Source organism: Rana temporaria, assembly GCF_905171775.1.
Source record: "Rana temporaria chromosome 4 unlocalized genomic scaffold, aRanTem1.1 chr4v, whole genome shotgun sequence".
Classification (NCBI taxonomy): domain Eukaryota; kingdom Metazoa; phylum Chordata; class Amphibia; order Anura; family Ranidae; genus Rana; species Rana temporaria.
Genome location: NW_024404458.1, coordinates 1 through 22,137, shown reverse-complemented (window position 1 = coordinate 22,137; position 22,137 = coordinate 1).

The following is a 22,137-nucleotide window of genomic DNA, read 5'->3' as shown; positions in this document are numbered from 1 at the left end:
TGGTCTACCTGCACTGAGCCATGGACTTCTATTACCTGCGAGTTTGGTGTGCTTTCTGAAAGTGCACCACACCTACAGGATATAATAGAAGTCAATTGCAAAGTGCAGCTAACCTGCAGGAAAGCCACAAGTGGACTGTGCTGCCCGTGTGATGCAAGTAAACAACAGTGCATCAGTGTGAAAGCAGTCTTAGGCCCCTTTCACATGGTTAGTCCGACCAATCGGACCTTTCATTCACCTCTAAGGCCCCTTTCACACTGGGGCATTCTTTGAGCGTTATTCGAGCGAAGCCTCATCTGCAATCCCAATGTGAAAGCCTGAGTGCTTTCAGAGCCCTTTCACACTGCCAGCGCCTGAAAAACGCTGGTAAAGCAATGCTAAGACCCTTAAGTTTTAGGGCATTTTTGCAGTGCCTCAGTGTGAAAGGGCAAGGCGTTTTTACAGCGCTTTTCAATTCATTTCAATGGAGAGGGGCGTTTTTTCAGCGCCCAAAAGCTGCTCCAAAGATGCTGCTTGCAGGACTTTTCTCAATGCCCCACCAGTGCAACGCCTCAGTGTCAAAGGGCAAGGTGTTTTTACAGCGCTTCCAATTCATTTCAATGGAGTGGGGCGTTTTTGGAGCGTTTTCTTCAGTGCCCAAAAGCTGCTTGCAGGACTCCGTGTGAAAGGGTCCATTGAGATGCATGGAGAGCGTTTCTATGAGCATTTTAATAGCGCTATTTTTAATGCTAAAACGCTGTAAAAATGTTTCAGTGTGAAAGGGGTCTTAGGGGTGGAAGATGTAAATGGACTTGTGTCCGTTTACAAATGCCTACCTACAATCCAATCTGCTAAAAAAAAAAAAAAAAAAAATGTAGAGTGGGCTCTATAGAGCCAAGTGGGCTGCCATCCACCCGCTCTGCTCATTGTGGCCCACAACCAGTTACCAAGTCGCTTAAGTGGCCCTTGCTCTTCTTAAAGGTTGGGCACCCCTGATCTACACCACTTATACACATATTGCAAATGGTCTTTCAAACAGAACAATAAAATGTGCAGAGCAGCCAATGCTTAGTGAAACACATCTCAGCATCATTGCATTGATGGGACTGCAGGACTCTAATTACCTGCCATGATTTCACTCATTTAGATAATTCAAGATATTTACATATTGAAAGGAGATACATTTGGGTCAGACAGAGCCCAGCAGCATTATATTATTTCATAGTTCAAGAAAGGCTTGAAAATGACATTCTGTGTTAAGCCCTGATGGAATGAGCGTGTTCAGCACATAAATCCACATTTCTACTTTCTGTAACAGCATAGTATTAAAATCAACCCTGTATGGTGGCAGGTTCCGTGTGTAGATGCCCTTAACTCTCAGGCCTCGTACACACGACAGAGAAACTCGACGTGCCAAGCCCGTCGAGTTCCTCGTCGAGTTCCTTGTTGAACTTGTCGAGAAGCTCGGCAGGCTTGCTTTGCGTACACACGTAACATACCAAAATCTGGTCGTTCTCTGGCGCGATGACGCTCACGACGTATGACGCGACTATAAAGGGGAGGTTTGATTTTGTTGGCGCCACCCTTTTTTTTTTAAAGGTAAATTTTTATTTTGAAATTTTTGTACATACAAAACAGACAATACAAGAAACACACATCCTAGGCGAACATCGCCCGGTACATCATTTTACAAAACTTTGGTAGCTGGTACACATTGAGCATTTTCATAAAAACGCACAGAGAAAGGTGGGAGAAAAACAACAGAATCGTTAATTTACTCACTTAGATCTATTCAACGGGCAGAGGTATCAGTCAAAGTTCAAGGAGCAGGAGGTATGGTGCTCTCGGAATCAACCCACGAGCCCCAGACCTTCAAGAATTTTTTTGGACACCCTCTGGCCTCATATGTCATCTTATACAGCGGTATAGCACGATTGATGGTGGTGAGCCAAAAGGTAATGGTAGGTAAGGATGGAGACTTCCAGTGGAAGGTTATAGACTTCTTAGCATAGAACAGTACTATCCGCAGGAAGGTTTGCATATTCTTAGATATAGTCTCGTCATCAATGTGGCCCAGTAAACACCTCAGAGGATTACATATATTGGGTATCTCAGTCAGCGAGCTAATGAAGGCCGTGACCTCCGACCAGAACTTCCTAATCGGAGCACACTCCCACATCATATGAAAGAACGTGCCATCGGCCGCGCCGCATCGGGAGCATAGCGCTGAGGGGATTCTGCTGAGTTTGAACAGTAAGCATGGTGTGAAGTAGGATCTATATAACAGTTTGGTCTGTATTACCTTGTCACGGGACGAAATGACAGAAGGGACCTGGAGGGGCAATACCTCCTGCCAGATCTCCTCCGTCAGTTCAGGGATGTCGGCTCTCCAGCTAGCAGCCGCTTTGCTCAGCCTTTGAGTCGTAGTGTGCAGGAGAGACCCATAATATGTTGGCGCCACCCTTGGGGCTCCTTTTGCTGATTCCGTGTTTACGCGTGTTAGTAAAAGTTTGGTGAGTGACGATTCGTGCTTTTCAGTCTTTGTGCTTTCAGATTGATCTCTGCCGTTCAGTTTGTACTTGTGGGGGTCGTATCTAGGCAATCGAGACGTGCGGTCAGGTCGTATTGTTTTACATTGCGGTCCTGTCCCCGCGTTTTTCATTGTCAGGGTCGTTCTTCATAGGTCTTGCTGTTCTTCACTGCGGTCTGTTTAGTGCAATTCTGATTTGTCGTTCGTAACTAGCCTTGTAGCCATGTTGCAGGCACCTAGTCGTCGCCGACTTCGTGCTAAGCATCTTCTGTGTGTAGGTCTGTTTGTTTATGACCTAGACGATGAGGAGTTCATGAACAGGAGGAGGACGCGTTCATGGACCAAGAATTGGTTGCTCCGTAGGAACCAATTCTCTCACATGCCTTTGCTGCGGGAGCTTCAGGAAAATAATCCTGTTGATTACAGGAATTTCCTGAGGATGTCTGATCCTGTCTTTCAGCACCTGTTGGCTTTGGTGTCCCCCTATATTACCAGGCAGGACACCGTTATGCGGGAAGCCATCAGTGCTGAGCAGAGGCTAGTTGCCACCCTCCGTTATCTGGCAACTGGGAGAAGCCTTCAGGACTTAAAGTTCTCGACGGGCATCTCCCCCCAGGCTCTGGGCCTCATCATTCCTGACACCTGCTCTGCCATCATCCAGGTTCTGCAGGAGGAATATATGAGGGTAAGTTTTCTCCTTTAATATCACATTTTATGTCTATAATGTATGCTAATGTCTTGTAGTTATCTCCTCCTTCCCTAATTACCATGTCTGGAATATGCTGTGAATGTCCCCTTTGCCCCCATGCATGCTGTAAACTTTGATGCCCCTTTTTTGGCCTACATGCATATTTCCCATCACTTACCTCCCCAGCATGCTATCCTGGGCCCCAACCTACCTAGTCTAGTCACTTCCCAATGTATTGTGTTATATCCATTGTAATGTCCCCCCCCTCCCCTCAAAAATGTGTTGTAAAGTCTATGTTCACCAATAATCCTAATTATCTTATTTTTGTACTCCCAAACTCATCTAGCCCTCCCCTCAAAAATGTGTAGTAAAGTCTATGTTCACCAATAATCCTAATTATCTTATTTTTGTACTCCCAAACTCATCTAGCCCTCCCCTCAAAAATGTGTTGTAAAGTCTATGTTCACCAATAATCCTAATTATCTTATTTTTGTACTCCCAAACTCATCTAGCCCTCCCCTCAAAAATGTGTTGTAAAGTCTATGTTCACCAATAATCCTAATTATATTTTTTTTGTACTCCCAAACTCATCTAGCCCTCCCCCAAACTTGGGCACTGGCCCATCAGAGGGGGTGTTTAATGTGTTAATTGTCTAAATATATTTAGATATAATATGCTAGTTCCCAGAAATGTTATAATGCTTATAATGTCTTTGTCTAATCTGCTTGCAAGGTTATGTGGCTAATTTTAGCATTTTTGCTTCCCCAGCTTCCGTCCACACCACAGGAGTGGCAGTCTGTGGCTTTGGACTTCCAGACCCGATGGAACTTCCCCAACTGCGGGGGAGCCATCGACGGGAAGCACGTCCGCATCGTGCCTCCACCCCGTTCAGGATCCCAGTTCTTTAACTATAAGGGGTTCAACAGTATTGTGCTGATGGCGGTGGTGTCAGCACAGTATGAATTCCTTTTTGTGGATGTCGGGATGAATGGACGGATATCGGATGGGGGAGCCTTCAGGCAGACGGAGTTTGCGCTTCGCCTTCAGGATGATGATCTGTCATTGCCACCGGATGACCAGAATGTAGAAGGCCTGCCATTTGTTTTCCTGGCTGATGAAGCGTTTGCCCTGGGACCCCATCTTATGAGGCCATTCCCTCAGCGCACCCTCACCCCAGAGAGGAGTGTCTTTAATTTCCGGCTGGGCCGAGCACGCAGAGTGGTTGAGAACGCTTTCGGCATCATGGCCAGCCGGTTCCGCCTTTTCCTCACCTCTCTCCACATGGCGGAATATAAGTGGAATACTATTATTTTTGCATGCTGCATTCTCCATAATTTTTTGCGGAGACAATCTCCAAATTATATGGCCCTGGTTGGGCCTGAGGCACAACTTTTGGCTCCATCAGAAACTTTGGCGGGCCTTGAAGCTGGCCACACAGGACTGCCCCCCCAGAGTGCCCGTGAAGTCCGGGACAAATACATGGACTATTTCATGGGTAGGGGGGCAATACCATCTCAAGCAAATTTGCCATAATTTTATCTTTCACAAAAATAAATCAGAATCTTTTTTATAAACTTGTTATGTCTTGCTTGTGTTGCTTGGAGTTCTTTACTAAGTGTAACTAAGTGTATTTTCATTATCAACTAGCAAACATTTCCCAGGTGACCCCCAAAACAAACACATAGAAAATTTAACGTATTTTAGGAAAAACACCACACACTTTTTTGAGGTTCAAAAGCTCTTTATTTTCCCAATTTTTTTTTTTGGTTTGTTTTCCAAAATACCCTACAAAAATATTTGGTCTTTTTTCTCATACAATATACAATCATTTTTGTAATTTTTTTGGTCTTTTTTCTCATACAATATACAATCATTTTTGTAATTTTTTTGGTCTTTTTTCTCATACAATATACAATCATTTTTGTAATTTTTTTGGTCTTTTTTCTCATACAATATACAATCATTTTTGTAATTTTTTTGGTCTTTTTTATCTTAATAAACATTAAAATCTGGTTATTTTATATATTTTTTTTTTTTTATTAAATAAAGTCTAAAATCTGGTTATATTATTTTTTTGTATTTTTTTTTATTAAAGAAACTGTAAAATCTGGTTATATTATTTTTTTGTATTTTTTTTTTATTAAATAAAGTCTAAAATCTGGTTATATAATTTTTTTGTATTTTTTTTTATTAAATAAAGTCTAAAATCTGGTTATATTATTTTTTTGTATTTTTTTTTATTAAAGAAACTGTAAAATCTGGTTATATTATTTTTTTGTATTTTTTTTATTAAAGAAACTGTGAAATCTGGTTATATTATTATTATTTTTTTTTTTTAATTAAATAAACAGCAAAATCTGGTATTTTTTTTAAAAAAAAAAAAATTTTTTTCTGATTCAGACTCTCCCCAAAACATCAAGTAAATTTTTTAATTTATTTTCCACCCTCCTTGTTCTTTCGTTAATTTTTCTGTTGGCCAGATGAATCTCCTCCACCTCTTCTCTGCAGGCCCAGATTTCAGATATAACCATCTGTACAGTATGCCTGTCCAAGCCACCACCTGATCCTGAAATGTGGGACAAAACAATTTTTTAAAATTAGGCAGGCCTACATCTACATTACCTGAAGCTGGGTTAGTTATATGTTACTTTACCTGATGTGGTGGCAGGCTGCGCATCATCACCATCCCTCGGGGGTGTGGCTTGCTGGACTTCTTGCTCCCGTGTTGAAGCTTCATGACGCCCTACGAGAATGAAGAAAATGGAAACAGGATTTTTATAGCTTATAGGCCTGAAAGAGGAATATGATTCACTTTATACAATTTCTGGGACTATTGATGTTTTGAAAAACCCCTCAGGGCAAAACACAGGATTGAAGGCATTCACAAAGATCATGACAAATCTTGTAGCTTTGGTCTACTTTTAAACATGTAAGCCAACCAAGTATACACTGGATCACCTCACCTCTGTGTGAACCCCAAAATGGGTTATTAAAGGGGACAACAATTATGCAAATTAGTCCACATGTGTCACCGACTGCTGAGCAGACTCTCCTTTTACTGTATATATTTAAATTTTAAAAAAAGTTTTGTGGTTTTAATAGCACATCTACATAATTTTCATGATTGATCTCACCACAATTTTAGAAAAATGTCATAATTTTTAGGATTTCAAACACAATATTTTGTCGTTCCGAATGGACGTCCAGTTTGACGATAAATTCTTGTGCATAAAAACATAATACAGTACAACCTGAAATAAAAAACACATGGCGCGGAACAAATCTTACAAAATATATAACAAACTTACTTCTTCTAATCACTCTCCTGATCCTCTTCATTTGTTCCGGCTCACGTTTTTTCAGGTCACACCACCTTTTCCGGATCTGCTCCTTGGACCTTTTCACCCCAAATTTCTGATGGAGACTCCTCCTCACCTTCTCCATTATTTGGGCCTTGACCTTATTAGGGTACTTGTATGGCCCATGCCTCCCATCATAGTCCTCTGCTTTGAGGATGAGGACCATCTCCACCATTTCCTCAAAGGTCATGTTGGAGGCCTTAAAACGGATTCGCCGTGCTGCCATATTCTCCATGTGCTCCCAACAAAAAAAAGATGGAAAAGGGGCGGGGAAAATACGACACCATGAACGTCAGGGGCGGGGAGACGTGCGTAAAGTCCCACATGCGCGTGTATAAAGGGCTACCACGTGAGTAAAAGGGGCGTTCACAGTTTGTGTAAGACGGCGGAGATAACGATCGGGTCAAAGACCGGTATGTAACTACATTTTACATGTTATTCTTGATTGAATGATTTTGTGGCCTACATCTTAGGTTCATAAATTAAAACATAGCTAGTTCGAAATTTGAAGGTAATGGTCCGCTATAGTGCCGTCGTACGTAAACAACGCTTTGATTATGCATTTTGATCCAACTACTGTTGTGTGGGCAATCTCGGTTCTCATCAGGATGTCTTCTAAAAACAAGTCGGTTTAAACATGATGCAAATGGTCGCTTTTATGTCTTGACCAAACTATATCGGAGTGCTTTTCTCTAACTAACGTTTCATACACAAATGAGGATGAGATCTGGCTTATTAGTTCGACACAACTGGTCATCTGTTTCCTAGGAACTGACCCAACATGATCTGCTGCCAATTCCTCCTTGTCGTTTTTGCGACGGAAGATAAGGGGCGGGGGGGAAACATCAATTTTTTTTAAGCATGGGCGGATGTCGTGTGCGGAGTGTATATAAGGCTCGAACACATGTAGCGTCCATACGACCGGGTTGCGTAAGAAAGACGTTTGAACGACAAGCGTGTAGGTATGCTTCGAACTTGGGACAGCAGTGGCATATTCAGGAAAGACAGACATTTAAAGGAGCAATAAGCCAAAATAGTTTGGGGCAGAAATAACTAACTTTACATTATATCAGTCTTGATTTCATGTCCTCATTGTCCCTTTTTGCTTTTAAGCAGCTGTAATCCTTTGCATAAATCATCACTTCCTGGTTCTCTGGCTCCCTCTCAAATTTATCAGGGGAGCTTGTCACTGTGGTCTAAGCTGTGTGTCTAAAAATCCACCAAAACAATGCTAATAATTTTAGAAATTAAAATATGCCCTGGTTTTTTGGTTCTGTGTGTCTCTTTACTTCACAGAAACATTAAATAATTTTAAAACCAAAAGTGAAACTAGAGGCACATTATATGTATGCACTTGTATGTCTCTAGACACTGTAAACAGTCATTTCCTCCAAAAATATGTTCTGGACCCGAGCCAAGTGCACGGAGTGTCTGATATCTGCTTCCTGAGCCAAATTAGATAAGAAGCGTTTGTACAAACTAACGAACTAAAGTAAATAATCTACACTCAGACTTGTGTCTCAGGGTGAAGACCGTTACTTCTGCTTTTTTATTGCAAGCCGTGTGTTTTTATATGGATTACAAGTACATTCAAGAGCGCATGACCGAACACACGATCATGCTCATTAATATTCATTAATATTCAACATTCTCATTAATATGTAATATTATTCTTGTGACGTCCTGGCGTCTGGCATCTGTCTGGTTCTGTGGTTCTTAGGGACTTTCAGCTGTCCTAAAATAGTTGTTTTTTGCAGACTGAGTTCCTGTTCTGATAAACCATGTGATGCATCTCTGAAATACAACATTATATTAGCAAAGGGGTAAATTATGCATTACGATTATATGTGATTATTCCTATAGCAATCAATAACCTATTTGCATACGTTATATATATATATGATCATATGTGATATAAAGCATGTGTTTGTGCATTGAAATAGGCATTTCATTATCTTAGTTTGACTATTTTTATCACATCCACTACAAATATAGTTATCCATTAGTGACCCTTTAAGGGCTAGCTTGTGAGAAAGAGTAATTGACTTTATAGACTGTGTATTGACATTATTTTTTTATCCTTGGTTTTGGACAGGAAAAGATGAATCTCTTTAACAGACCAGAATTCTTGGAGATATTCATTGATCGGTGGCAAGAACTTCCTGTTCTGTGGGCCACCAAAGACCCCATATCTCGAAATAGAGAGTTGCGCAAAACTGCACTGGAGAGCCTGCTCCCACTTGTGCGGAGACAGGTGGGGTTTGATGTGACAACTGACCAGTTGGAGGTCAAAATTGGGACCTTGAGAGGCACCTACAGGAAGGCACGCAACAAGGTCTTGGCTTCGATGAGGTCTGGAGCTGGAGCAGGGCGGGTATATGTACCCAAGTTGTGGTACTACAGCAAACTGAGCTTCCTGGATGAACACCTGGAGGTAAGGGAGTCACTTTCGAGCCTTGCCCCCAGAAGGCACAGAAGGTCCAGCCTTCCCTCCAGCCAACCTGCTGCTCCCTCTGCAGATGAACCCTCTCAGCAGCCTTCCATCCTGGATGAAGATCCGGATTTGCCCAGCTGGAGCCAGGTATATAGTACTTTCAATGTGCAAATGTGGTGTTTAAATGAATGTTGTTAAAGAGATGTAAATTAAGATGTTAAAGGTAAAAAAATATTAGATATAAAAGTGTTATACAGAACATTTGTCAGTATTGGCCATGAATTTTTTTGGTGTGATTGACCATAAAACATGGGTCACAATGATTGGCTTAGCTAAGTCGTGACTAAAAAATATGCAACAGTCAGGAGCTTAAATAAAAAAAAATTAAATAAAAAAAAAGTAAAACTGTACTTTTTTTCCATACACAGGACGAGACCAGGCAGCAGGAGGATCAGGAAAATGCCAGGCAGGAGGAGGACAGGGTGAGTGGCTTGGAGGAGGCTGCAGGCCCAAGTATCTCTAACGTGGTGGCAGGCCCAAGTGGAGCGGATGAGGTGGCAGGCCCAAGTGGGTTGCACGAGGTTGCTGGGCGAAGTACAAGATGTCAGGTGTCTCCTCTTCGCCTGCGTCCGAGAAGGCAGGTGAGGGATACAAGGGTGCGTGACGCCTCACTAGCCCTCATTCGGGACGCCATGCAACCCTTCAACAGCCTCCCACTGCTCAGGAGGGATTTGTAACTGTGGTTTTGGCCAAAATGTCAGAAATGACATTAGACCAGCGCCTCCTCTTTGAGGGACTCCTCATCACCCTCGCAAATCAGGGGGGTGAGGGGTCTTCTCACGGAGGACACTGTGATTTGCCGCCATCCCCATCCTTACACACCACATAACTCCCAAGCTCCCCACCTTCTTCTTCTTCTTCTCATGCTCCTTCTCAAGCTCCCCCACCTTCTTCTTCTCATGCTCCTTCTCAAGCTCCCCCACCTTCTTCTTCTTCTTCTTCTCATGCTCCTTCTCAAGCTCCCCACCTTCTTCTTCTTCTTCTCATGCTCCTTCTCAAGCTCCCCCACCTTCTTCTTCTTCTCATGCTCCATCTGAACATTCTTCTTCCTCTTCTTCTCCTGCTCCTTCTGAACATTCTTCTTCCTCTTCTTCTCCTGCTCCTTCTGAACATTCTTCTTCCTCTTCTTCTCCTGCTCCTTCTCAACATTCTTCTTCCTCTTCTACTGCTCCTCCTCCTTCTACTCCTCCTCCTTCTACTGCTCCTCCTCCTTCTACTGCTCCTCCTCCTTCTACTCCTCCTCCTTCTACTGCTCCTCCTCCTTCTACTACTCCTCCTCCTTCTACTGCTCCTCCTCCTCCTCCACCACCGTCGGCTACTCATCCTCCACCACCTTCGTCTACTCCTCCTCCTGGCATGAGTACTACCCCTGTGGCACCACCTCCAGCCAGGCAGAAGAGGAAGGCTGCTGAGAAGGCTGCAGAGAAGGTGAAAGAGCAGGCTGCAGGGAAGCCACCAAGGAAGGCCTTGAAGAAATCAAGAAAGTGACTCCCTTACTTCCATGTGGTGTACCAGAGTTCAGGCTGCTATAGTACCACAACCTGGTGACATCTGCCTGCCCTGCTCCAGTTTGTGACCTCGGGGAGTCCAAGACCTTGATGCGTGACTTCCTGAATGAACCTCTCAAGTCCCCATTTTGGCCTCCAACTGCTCACCAGTCACATCAGGCCACACCCTGGCTGTGCACAAATGGCAGCAAGCTCTCCAGTGCTGACTTTTGCATAGTTAATTTATTTTTATAACCAAAATAAATGGTAATTTTTTTTTACAGTTCATACTTGTCCTTGTATTTTTTACATTTCAATTTTGCAAGTGAGAAGGCAGGTTATTTTTTTTTAAAAATTGGATATAAGGTGTAATTTGAAAGGGACAGATGAGATAAGACAAAGCATAAGGTTTCTATGGGGGGAACTTGACATTACAAAAAAAAAAGGATTTGCATTTTTTTTAAATTTAAAATTAATGTGAATATTAAAAGCAGGATTTAAAACACAGGACCAAAATAAGGTGACAATAATAAAAATAACAAATATTGAGACCAGTAAGAAAAAGGTTCACCTAATTTTAAGGAACTCTATGTGAATATCATAAAAATAAAAATTATATTGCTGTTTTGTGCCCTTACAAAAATTGTGTAAAGCGCTGCAAATAAACGATTTAAATAATGTTGGAAGCGACACGAATGTGCTATCTCCATTCCAAACGCTAGTTTTACCTATGTTGGTCTCCAGTGTCTAAGTTTTTGACAGGTTTCTTAGCATACACACGACCGAGTTTCTCGTTTAAAAAACAGCCCGATGAATAACTCGTCGAGCCAAAATCCACTGCCATCGAGAAATAGAGAACCTGCTCTCTATTGCTCGACGGAGTTCCTCGGCGGCTCCATCGGCCGAAAATGTACACACGACAGAGTTTCTCGACAGAATCCGGCTCTTCACCGAGATTCTCGACGAATTCTGCCGAGAAACTCTGTCGTGTGTACGAGGCCTCATTCCCTCTGGATTTCCAATATGAAATTCAACAAAATGTGCCACTAAGGGGCTACCTCTTCCCATTCCTTTTTGGCATTCTTGAAGCTTCTGATGTGTTCACCCATGTGGACCCGCAGCTGTCTTTTTGTCTTCCCTATATACTGTAAAGCTTATTGCATGGACATTTCAGCATGTATATTACCCTGGAAGTGGAGCAATTAAACAATTTCCTAATTTGAAACCCAGCAGAGCGGTCCGCATTAGAGAACACATGAGACCTGTCAACAAATTAGCAAATTTGACAGTGACCACATGCATACATTCCTTTTAGGGGGATTAGATAACCGTTGTGGCTGTGTTTTTCTTATATTCTGAGTGAACTAGAGCATCTTGCAAGCTCTCTGCGCTACCATTAATAGACAATGTGCCCACTATATCTGCCAAAACCAGGGAGGGATGCAAGTTCTCCAGCAGGAAAGCTCCACTTTAGGTGCCATGTTGTCTCCTTCCCTTTTCTGTTCCCACAACGCTCATTCTTCCAGTTCACGGCTGGAGGCTGTGGGTTCCTACCCATGTGGCTTCACTACATGCAAGCAAAGCAAAAAACACATAAAAAAGCAAAAGTGTCACCTCTTCTCTACAGGAAAATCCTATTCCCTCAAAAGCTATACAAATTGCAATTCTAAGATGGTTGTTTATATAATAAAATGTAGCAGTTGTTGAATGCAATACGTTGGGTTGTACCATTTACAATCTGCGAATTAGAGTATCAGAACATTTTAATGATACACTCAATGTAAATGCGAAGAACATTTCTAATGTGTCTAAACATTTTAGAATGGTGTACGGAGGGAACCTTGATTCTTTCTTTTCTTTGGTGATAGAACAGGTTAAAAGACCTTCCAGAGGGGGGGGGGGGGTGGGTGACACACACCATATCTTTGCTCCAACGTGAGGTGTGGTGGATACACAAGCTCAACACTAAGTTCAAGTGGAATGAATAGCAGAATGGAAATAAACATTTTTTTTTTATTATTTATTTATATTCAGTAGGTGTATGGTTAATGTTCTCCAAGCCTCCACAGTGTGTATACTCCTTTTTCACTCTGGCTTCATCATCCCCGTGTGATAATTGATTTTAATTGAGATTGTACCGCCCCTATTAGCTAGGAGATGTGTGTTTCTATACAAGTCAGATTTCGTTAAAAAAATGTATGCAATGAGGAAGGCTTCGGCTCAAACACATTCGAATTTCATGATGTTGTAAGTGCTGAAATAAAGTTTCATAATGAAGAAGCATTTGTGTTGACGAAATGTTGATCTTATGGATGTATATTGGACGTGACAGCCTGAACACCGACACTCAGCTCACTATTTTCCTATAATGTGGTGGAGCTTGGGTGAGATTCTCTGTATCATACCAAAAGTTAATTACTCCATTTTTATTTTTATACTGCTATCAATGACCATCACTGTACAACACTTTATCCATGTCTTTGGTGATCTCTAATTTCCTTATGAGCTTCTTCCCCACATGAGAGCTCTGATGTCCAGCAACATTCATATACAAGACATTTCCCACATCAAAGGCACTAATACACCTCAAGGGTTGTGTAGGATCCCCCCTGATGTACGGGAACACAGGAATTTAGTGAGGAGCAATTCCCTCACTCAGGACAGTGTGAGATCTCTGATGTCTGATAAGACTGGACTTATCTGAAAAACATTTCCCGCACTCAGGACAGGAATACGGCTTCTCCCCTGTGTGAGATCTCTGATGTGTGTAAAGATTGCACTTCAGCGAAAAACATTTCCCGCATTCAGGACAGGAATACGGCTTTTCCCCCGTGTGAGATCTCTGATGTGTAGCAAGACAGGCCTTCTGTGCAAAACACTTTCCCGCACTCAGGACAGGAATATGGCTTCTCCCCGTGTGAGAACTCTGATGTATGGAAAAAACTGGACCTATCTGAAAAACATTTCCCACACTCAGGAAGGTATGAGGCTTCTCCCCCCGAGTGAGATCTCTGATGTATATAATACTTGACTTCACTGAACAACATTTCCCACACTCAGGACAGGAATGCGGCTTTTGCCCCTTGTGAGATCTCTGATGTGTGGAAAGAATAGACTTATCTGAAAAACATTTCCCACACTCAGTACAGGAATACGGCTTCTCCCCCGTGTGAGATCTCCGATGTGTGGAAAGATTGGACTTCACTGAAAAACATTTCCTGCACTCAGGACAGGAATACGGCTTCTCCCCTGTGTGAGATCTCCGATGTGTGGAAAGACTGGACTTCTGTGAAAAACATTTCCCACACTCAGGACAGGAATACAGCTTCTGCCCCGTGTGAGATCTCTGATGTCTGTAAAGATTGGACTTCAGTGAAAAAGATTTCCCGCACTGAGGACAGGAATGCAGCTTCTGCCCCGTGTGGGATCTCTGATGTTTATAAAGATAGGACTTCCGTGAGAAACATTTCCTGCACTCAGGACAGGAATACGGCTTCTCCCCTGTGTGAGATCTCTGATGTCTGTAAAGATGTGACTTCCGTGAGAAACATTTCCCACACTCAGGACAGGAATACGGCTTCTCCCCTGTATGAGAGCTCTGATGGTTGTAAAGATTGGACTTCACTGAAAAACATTTCCCACACTCAGGACAGGAATATGGCTTCTCCCCCGTGTGAGATCTTGTATGCCTATTAAGATGGGATTCAAATTGGAAACACTTTCCACACTCAGTACAGGAAAACTTCTCATCTGTTGGAAGGACAGCACCGTCCCTTACAGTCTGAGGTTCCTCAGGATAAGAGGAATACGATGGTCCATCTACACTGTGTGGCCGTGAGGTAAATACGATGGTATCTACACTGTGTGCATTTGAGGCAGTCAGGTTTTCTCCTGGACTATACTGTGTGATGTCCTCATCTTCTACTTTACAGTCTGGAGACAAAGTGAGACAATCCTCTGAGGTTTTCCTCATCTCCCGTCCATCTACTAAAATAGAAAAAGATTATTACTAGACATGAGCAGGTTGGTTCCCCTAAACCAGGACTCTGCCCACATCAGGCAGCTTTGTCTCTGAGGATCTTACAATTCCTCCCTCAAGGTAACTAGTAAATGGCTCCTCTGTAGGGCGGCAACTAATGATTATTTTCAGAATTGATTAGTTGGCCGATTATTGTTTCAATTAATTGGATAAAACCCTCAAAAAAAACTTTGGTGTATAATGGAGTTAATATTCTTGAATATCTATATACAGCGGTAAATATAAATCTCCAGATATATAGTTGGATATTTAATCCACTCTGAGAATAACAGACAGATAGATGTATTATTAGAGGGGGAATCTGCTACATATCACAATCAGAGAACAACATTAATAAAATATAAAAAGAGGTAAAACGCTGTTTTGCAGATGATCAGACAGAAGTGTAATATAATATGATGGATGACAGACTCCCTTGTCATAGACAGGTAGGTGGGTACAAGCTCCCTGCACCTGATGTCACTTATGCTGGCCATACACAAACTCATTTTTCTTTCACTAAAACATTCATCCAATTTTCTAACCATTAGTGGGTAAAATCGGCGTTCATTTTCCACCACAGTGACGTGAAAATTTCGAAGGAAAAAAAACAGAAAACTTTTACCAAGAAGTAGGATATATGGGGATTTTACCCGGGAGTCACACATGAAGATGTTAGAGGGGGAGGGGGGACTTTTATATTAAAGTAATACTGAAAGTTTAGACTTTTTTCATGGATATAATAAGTTTATATATAATGCACAATACTAGTAAACTTTTACTTTATGTAATAATAATGCCTTCTATCACCTCCAGTCTATCAGCCTCCACCTTCTCTGGGGTCAGATGCTGATCTTCCCTGCACAGAGACCTTAAAGTCATTGTAAATGTTGGATTTCTTTTTTCTGCCCTGATTCTCCTCTTCTGCACCCCCCTCCTCCCACCGGCTTTTCTGGCTCCTCCTGCCTTCAGAGTTCCCCTATACGAAGCCACAAAGTATAATATAGAGTTCCCCTATAGGAAGGTAAAAAAATCATCTTTCTCTTGCCCAGGACTACATGTCCCATGAGGCATTGCTTCTCACACATTCAAGTTCTCAGGCATTTACTGACATGTATGGATGGTGTACTGAGCTGCATTTTCTGATATGTAAAGAAATAATGCATTCTGTACGAAGGCCAATTAATAGACTGACCAACTAATCAAATATGAAAATAGTTGACAACTATTTTCATAATCGATTAATGCGATTTGTTGTTTTAGCCCTACATCTCTGATCTCCTACCATTTAATTTCTTTATTCATGGACCTTAGTCAGAGAGTGAGGAAACAACGAGAACTGTCTTTTATAGGAGTGACAGTGATGGGGGGATTATAGGACGAGTGTCCCCCTCCCCCTCTATCACTCATTGCCATCTTCCCAACACAAGAAGTCCTGCACTTCCTTATTTAGTCCATGATTTAGTCATGAATAACAGCAGGGCTGGGGGGCGTGGCCGGACCTAGCTAGAAGATGGACGTGTGAAGCCTGAACTCCTGCCACCTCAGCGCTAATACCAGTGTATAACGGAGATTACCGGTTCGTTTTCTAAAAATTAACTATGGGAACAGCTTCCAGAACATCCTCTGCATCCAGATCTCGCTCACCAAGGAGAAATACCGGTGCTGTTACCCAGACCATTCCGGATATGTTCCGCTCCCAAAGAGGGAATATGGCGCCTTCCCGCCTCAGCTCCTCAGCGGGACATCCGCTGCTTCTACCTAATGACCACTCCGAACATTCTGACATTATACTTACAACGTCGCCAGTGGCCCCTTCCACAACGACTGAGGGTGATGGGAACGTAACACTCACCTCACAGCCGCAACGGCAGCTCACTATAGATGATCTTCGGTCCGTAGCAACGGACATTAAGGATGCCCTAGCCGCCGCCATTTCGGAACTACGCTTGGACATCCGCTCTCTTACTGACCGGGTCTCCCGCACAGAACAAGTGGTGGAGGACCAAGGCGTCGTCCTTCAGCGTTCATCAAGGAAGGTAGATGACCATACCCTGCAACTCAGAGACATGAACCGTCATCTCGAGGATTTGGACAATCGTGGCCGCCGCCATAATCTGAGAGTACGGGGCCTACCGGAATCCGTTGAGGGAGACCTAATACCTCAAGCAGTGTCATGCATTTTTTACTCGGCACTGGGCAGACCCCCGCAGGAGGCCATAGCCATGGACAGAATCCATCGCGCTCTGCGCCCGAAGGGCAAGGAAACGGATCCCCCAAGGGACATCGTCTGTTGTTTGGCTGATTACAGGCTTAAGGAAGATATCCTCAGGATGGCGAGGGACAAGCGCCTTACACATGGTGATGCCCCGATACTGATCTTCCAAGACTTGTCGGGGATCACTCTGAAACATCGCCGAGACCTCAGACCCCTGCTGGATGCCCTGCGAGGGAGGGATATCAAGTACAAGTGGAAATTCCCCTTCTGCCTGTCCGCAACGCATCAGGGCCGCACAGCAATGCTCAGAGTACCGGAGGATTTACCCCGCTTCTGCGAAACGCTGGGGATCCCCCTTGTAGCGGTCCCGGAATGGTATGCGGCCTTCCGACAATCTGTATGCAGATGGCCGAAACCACGCGAAGAGCCGATGGAGACCCAGGCGTCCAGACACCGGAGAAGGAGATCCCCATCAAACACTAGATACCATTCCGACTCGCAAGTGCTCAGAAATGAGCGAGGCGCATCTTCAGCCCCGGGTGCTAGGAGAGCCCGGAGAGATTATTGAGTATCGATTATGGCGGCCGCCATAATCTACGTTAGTGCTGGTCAGTGAGTTTTAGTGTGACACTTCTTTGGCTATGTTGGGCCCCAATCTGTTTTATTTTTCTGTTCTCTACCCGACCTGACTCCTGGATTAATTCGTACACCTTGCTTGGATGTGACATGTTGGTGCGATGGGACTTCCTTTTGTTTTGCTTTTGATTTTACTCGGGTGTGGGTGTGTCAGTACCGCTGACTAAATCCTTTGAATACCGCTTCTTCCACATCGACTTTCCCGCCTGAAGGTTGTCTACCCCTGTACTACATCACCCATAACGCTCTGTGGCGTCGGAGGATCAAGGGTCTGGAGGCGGGTACCAATGGGCAGGAATGTGTTTCTGGACTACACCACCCAGGCTGCACAGCGCCAGGAAGTGCCTGGTGAACAGGCAGTGACCGCATCCTCACCTTCGCACTCCAGGTGGACGGTCTATACTGTCGTTCTTTGCGGGACACCCAAGAATTGTCGATTACCGGGCTGACTGTTCTTCTACCAGGACTCCGAAGCTCACTCGTTCACGTTCCAACGAACATGGGCCATCGAGAAGCCCGATCCTGACATACAGCTTACAGTCCCTCCCATGGAAGTGGTCGGACAACTGCCGGCGTCATCTTTAGACTCCTCGCATCGAGACTATCGCTGGATGATTACGGTCGGATGATTTCACCCTAAGAGCGGCCATCATGCACACACCCCGAGCCTTTGTTCTACACTCAGAACGATGACTTATGCTTACCCCCCGGTGGAGCACCCCCTGAATGCACTGTTTTAACCTTGGTTGCAAGGAACGCCATGCCGGATCGGACTATGATCGGACTCTGTTTGTGGTTCTCCCTTGAACTCATCCCCAGTTTGAACAGTTCCTGCGAGACACCCACCCAGACGGTTCGCATAGAACAGGGGAGAGTCACTTGATCCTTCCAATTATCTAGGGTTCACTGAGTTAGTTGGATATATCTCTGTTCTCACATGTTTCCTATTGGTCGGTTAAATGATGTTCTGTACTCTGCTATGTTGTCCCTGCACGCGCTCGGGTATGGGCATTTATTGGGTCCCCGTGCCCTGGTGCGGCTCTGGCAGACTGAAGGGATTGGCCCCTGGAGGGTCTTCCCAACGAGGATATGGTAAGTTCCATGCCCCCCTCCCCCACCGGGATTCAACTCCCCAGGGTACCTTAGCCTCCTAGGGCTTGGTCTACCGCTCCATGGCGCTAGGGGGTGGGGAGGCGTGGCCATATTGCGCTTGATGTAAGGGGTCTATAGTCCCATATTTGATGGGCCCCCGGCTCCCTGGACCCTGTCTAGGGCTCTGGGTGTCTACTCGCTCAAGCTTTAGTCTCTGATTGTTCCACACTGGGACAAACGTAAATTGGTATCTCCTCAGTGCCGCACATATATTCGAGCTACGCTCTGGGGTGGCACAAAGTACTTTGGTTGTACTGTTTGATAGTTCTTTTTTTTCAGATTTTTTGTTTTCTATATATAAAAGTACCTAGTTGCACTGCTCTGCCCTTTGGCTGGTCCTGATCAACCCCCACACGGTTGTGCGCAGCGGTTAGTGTACACCTTATTGGGGTGTATGCGCCCTGTGCACGCTGTACATACCCGATTTACCCCTCCCCTCTTAGGGGAGAGGACAATCTTCCTCTCTCCTAATCGGTCTATTTAACACTTGTCCTACATAATTGCTTTTCATCTCTGTCCCTCCCCCACTCTTTTTTGTGCCCTTGGCTGACTCTTTCTCCCCTTCCACTTAGTATCTCGTCCCCCCCCCCTTTTACTTCCTCTCTACAAGTATGACGGAGCCCGGAGACACATCCTCCCCTGACGAGAGTCGGACGTCACCCCCTATGAAACTCAAGATATATTCATTGAACGTTCGTGGACTTAACACGCCTGAAAAGCGCTCCCGTCTGCTTTACTCCCTCTGGAGGGATAAGCCACACATAGTTCTCCTACAGGAGACACACTTTCGAATGGACAATGTCCCGGTATTGCGTAACTGTTATTTCCCGATGGGATATCACGCCACGAACGCTACGTCTAAATCAAAAGGTGTCACTATACTAATCTCCAAAAACTGCCCAATGCAGGTGGACGATGTCCAAAGAGATGCACTGGGTAAATTCATTTTTATTAAGGGGAAGATACAGGGTTCTCCCGTCACTATCGCCAACGTATATGCCCCTAATTCGCAACAGGTGACATTCTTTCGCGACACGCTTCAACATCTCGTAGAATTTCAGGTGGTGATGTTGATTATGGGCGGGGATTTTAATGTTCCATTGGCTCCCCTTATGGACACGTCTAACGGGTCCACCTGTCTAACATACCGTGCCCTCCAGGCCATTAAATCGCAACTGGGCCTGTTGGCCCTTCATGACTCGTGGCGCACACTCCACCCGACCGTTAAAGACTTCACTCATTTCTCCCCTCTACACAACAAATACTCCCGCATTGATCTCTTATTCCTCACTCAGAATGACCTTGCACTTCTCTCTGACGCCACCATTGAACCGATGGTACTTTCTGACCACCACCCGGTCACTATGACACTGACATGGCCAGGCCACCGAACTGCGTCGAAGATCTGGAGAATGGATGATTCCCTTCTCCTAGACCCGGGAGACACCCAGGCGTTGTCGACTAAGCTTTCCCAATACTTTGCAGACAATGACACCGCTGACGTGGCCCCGGCGACTGTATGGGCAGCACATAAATGCGTACTCAGAGGGGAAATCATCTCCCTCATGGCCAAGCGACGCAGACTTCGAAGGGCCCGTATTGACGAACTGCTAAACCAGATTAAGACCCTTGAACGCGCCCACAAACGTTCTCTCGCGGCGGACGTACATGATTCACTACTGAAGGCTAGGACAGACTTGCTGACCGAACTCTACACCAGGCTGAAACGTAAATTTGTCCTTACCCATAAACTATATTATGAATTCGGAAATAAATCAGGTAGGCTTTTAGCCAACGCCCTACAGAAGAGGAAAGTGGCACATACGATACAGGCCATCACGTCCCCCGAAGGTGTTTCCTTTACTAGATCTGACCATATTGCCGATCAATTTTCACGCTACCTCTCGTCGCTTTACAACTTACCACCATCTCCTTCTGCGGGTACAGCCCAGGCACACACACAACTCTTAGGCCCCATACACACGGGAGGATTTATCCGCGGATACGGTCCAGCGGACCGTTTCCACGGATAAATCCTCTCGAGGATTTCCGCGGATTTCCATCCGATGGAGTGTACTCACCATCGAATCGAAATCCGCGCCAAAATCCTCTGGCGATGACGTGTCGCGCCGTCGCTGCGATTATGACGCGGCGACGTGCGCGACGCTGTCATATAAGGAATTCCACGCATGCGTCGAATCATTACGACGCATGCGGGGGATCCCTTCGGACGGATGGATCCGGTGAGTCTGTACAGACCAGTGGATCCATCCGTTGGGATGGATTCCAGCGGATAGATTTGATAGCATGTCATCAAATATTTATCCGCTGGAAATCCATCCCAGGGGATAAATATCCGCGGAAACAGATCCGCTGGAGTGTACACACCATAGGATCTATCCGCTGAAACCCATTCGCTGGGATTTTTCAGCGGATGGATTCTATCGTGTGTATGGGGCCTTAGAGGAATTCCTCCGGGCCTACGGCTCTTCCCCTACTCCCACGCCAGACATGTCCAGCTTGGATGCGCCAATAACAGCCGAAGAGACCATTTTGGCCTTGAAACAATTGAAACCCGGGAAGAGCCCGGGTCCTGACGGGCTTCCCTCTGGTTACTACAAAACGTTTTCTGCTATACTGATTCCCAAATTTGTTAAAGCCTTTACTGACATTCCCCTCCCTCCCCACACCGGTGTGGACTTACTAGAAGCACACATCACCTTAATCCCTAAGCTGGACAAAGACACCACGCTTGTCTCTAATTACCGACTTATCTTTCTGATTAACGTGGATGTAAAACTTTATGCTAAGATTTTGGCAAATAGGTTGCTCCCTTTCCTACCTGACTTGATTTCGACCGACCAGGTGGGTTTTGTCCCTGGCAGGGAAGCCAGGGACAATACCACTAAGGCCATTGACATTCACCATTGGCTGTCCACGAGTGATACGAAGGGCTTCTTCCTGTCTCTGGACGCGGAGAAGGCGTTTGATAGGGTGGCGTGGGATTACATGGCTGCAGCCTTACATAAGGTGGGATTGCCCCCCGCTTCCTTCAAATGGTGTTGGCTATACTCCAGCCACTCCAGCCCACAGCCAGGATTCGGGTGAACGGCCATGTATCAAACGCCTTCTCCGTCCACAATGGCACCAGACAGGGTTGCCCCCTATCGCCCTTACTTTTCGTTTTGACCCTTGAACCTTTCCTCCATAGACTGAGGGATAACCCGGACATAAGTGGAGTCACGATCAACCGACGGCAGCACAAAATAGCTGCTTACGCAGACGATGTTCTACTGTTCCTGACTAGCCCTCATATCACCCTACCCAACCTTCTCAAGGGCTTTCAGACATTTAAGACTCTCTCAAATTTCCAGATCAATTTTGGCAAGTCCAAAGCTCTTAATGTCTCCCTACCGGGCCCGGAGGTCGGCTTATGTAAACAGAATTTCCCATTTCAATGGGAACCACACGAGATCACATACTTGGGTATAAAGCTTCCCACGCACTTAGCTGACCTCTACACAAAAAACTTTTTACCGGCACTCCAGGCCATAAAGGGATACTACTAAAGGACGA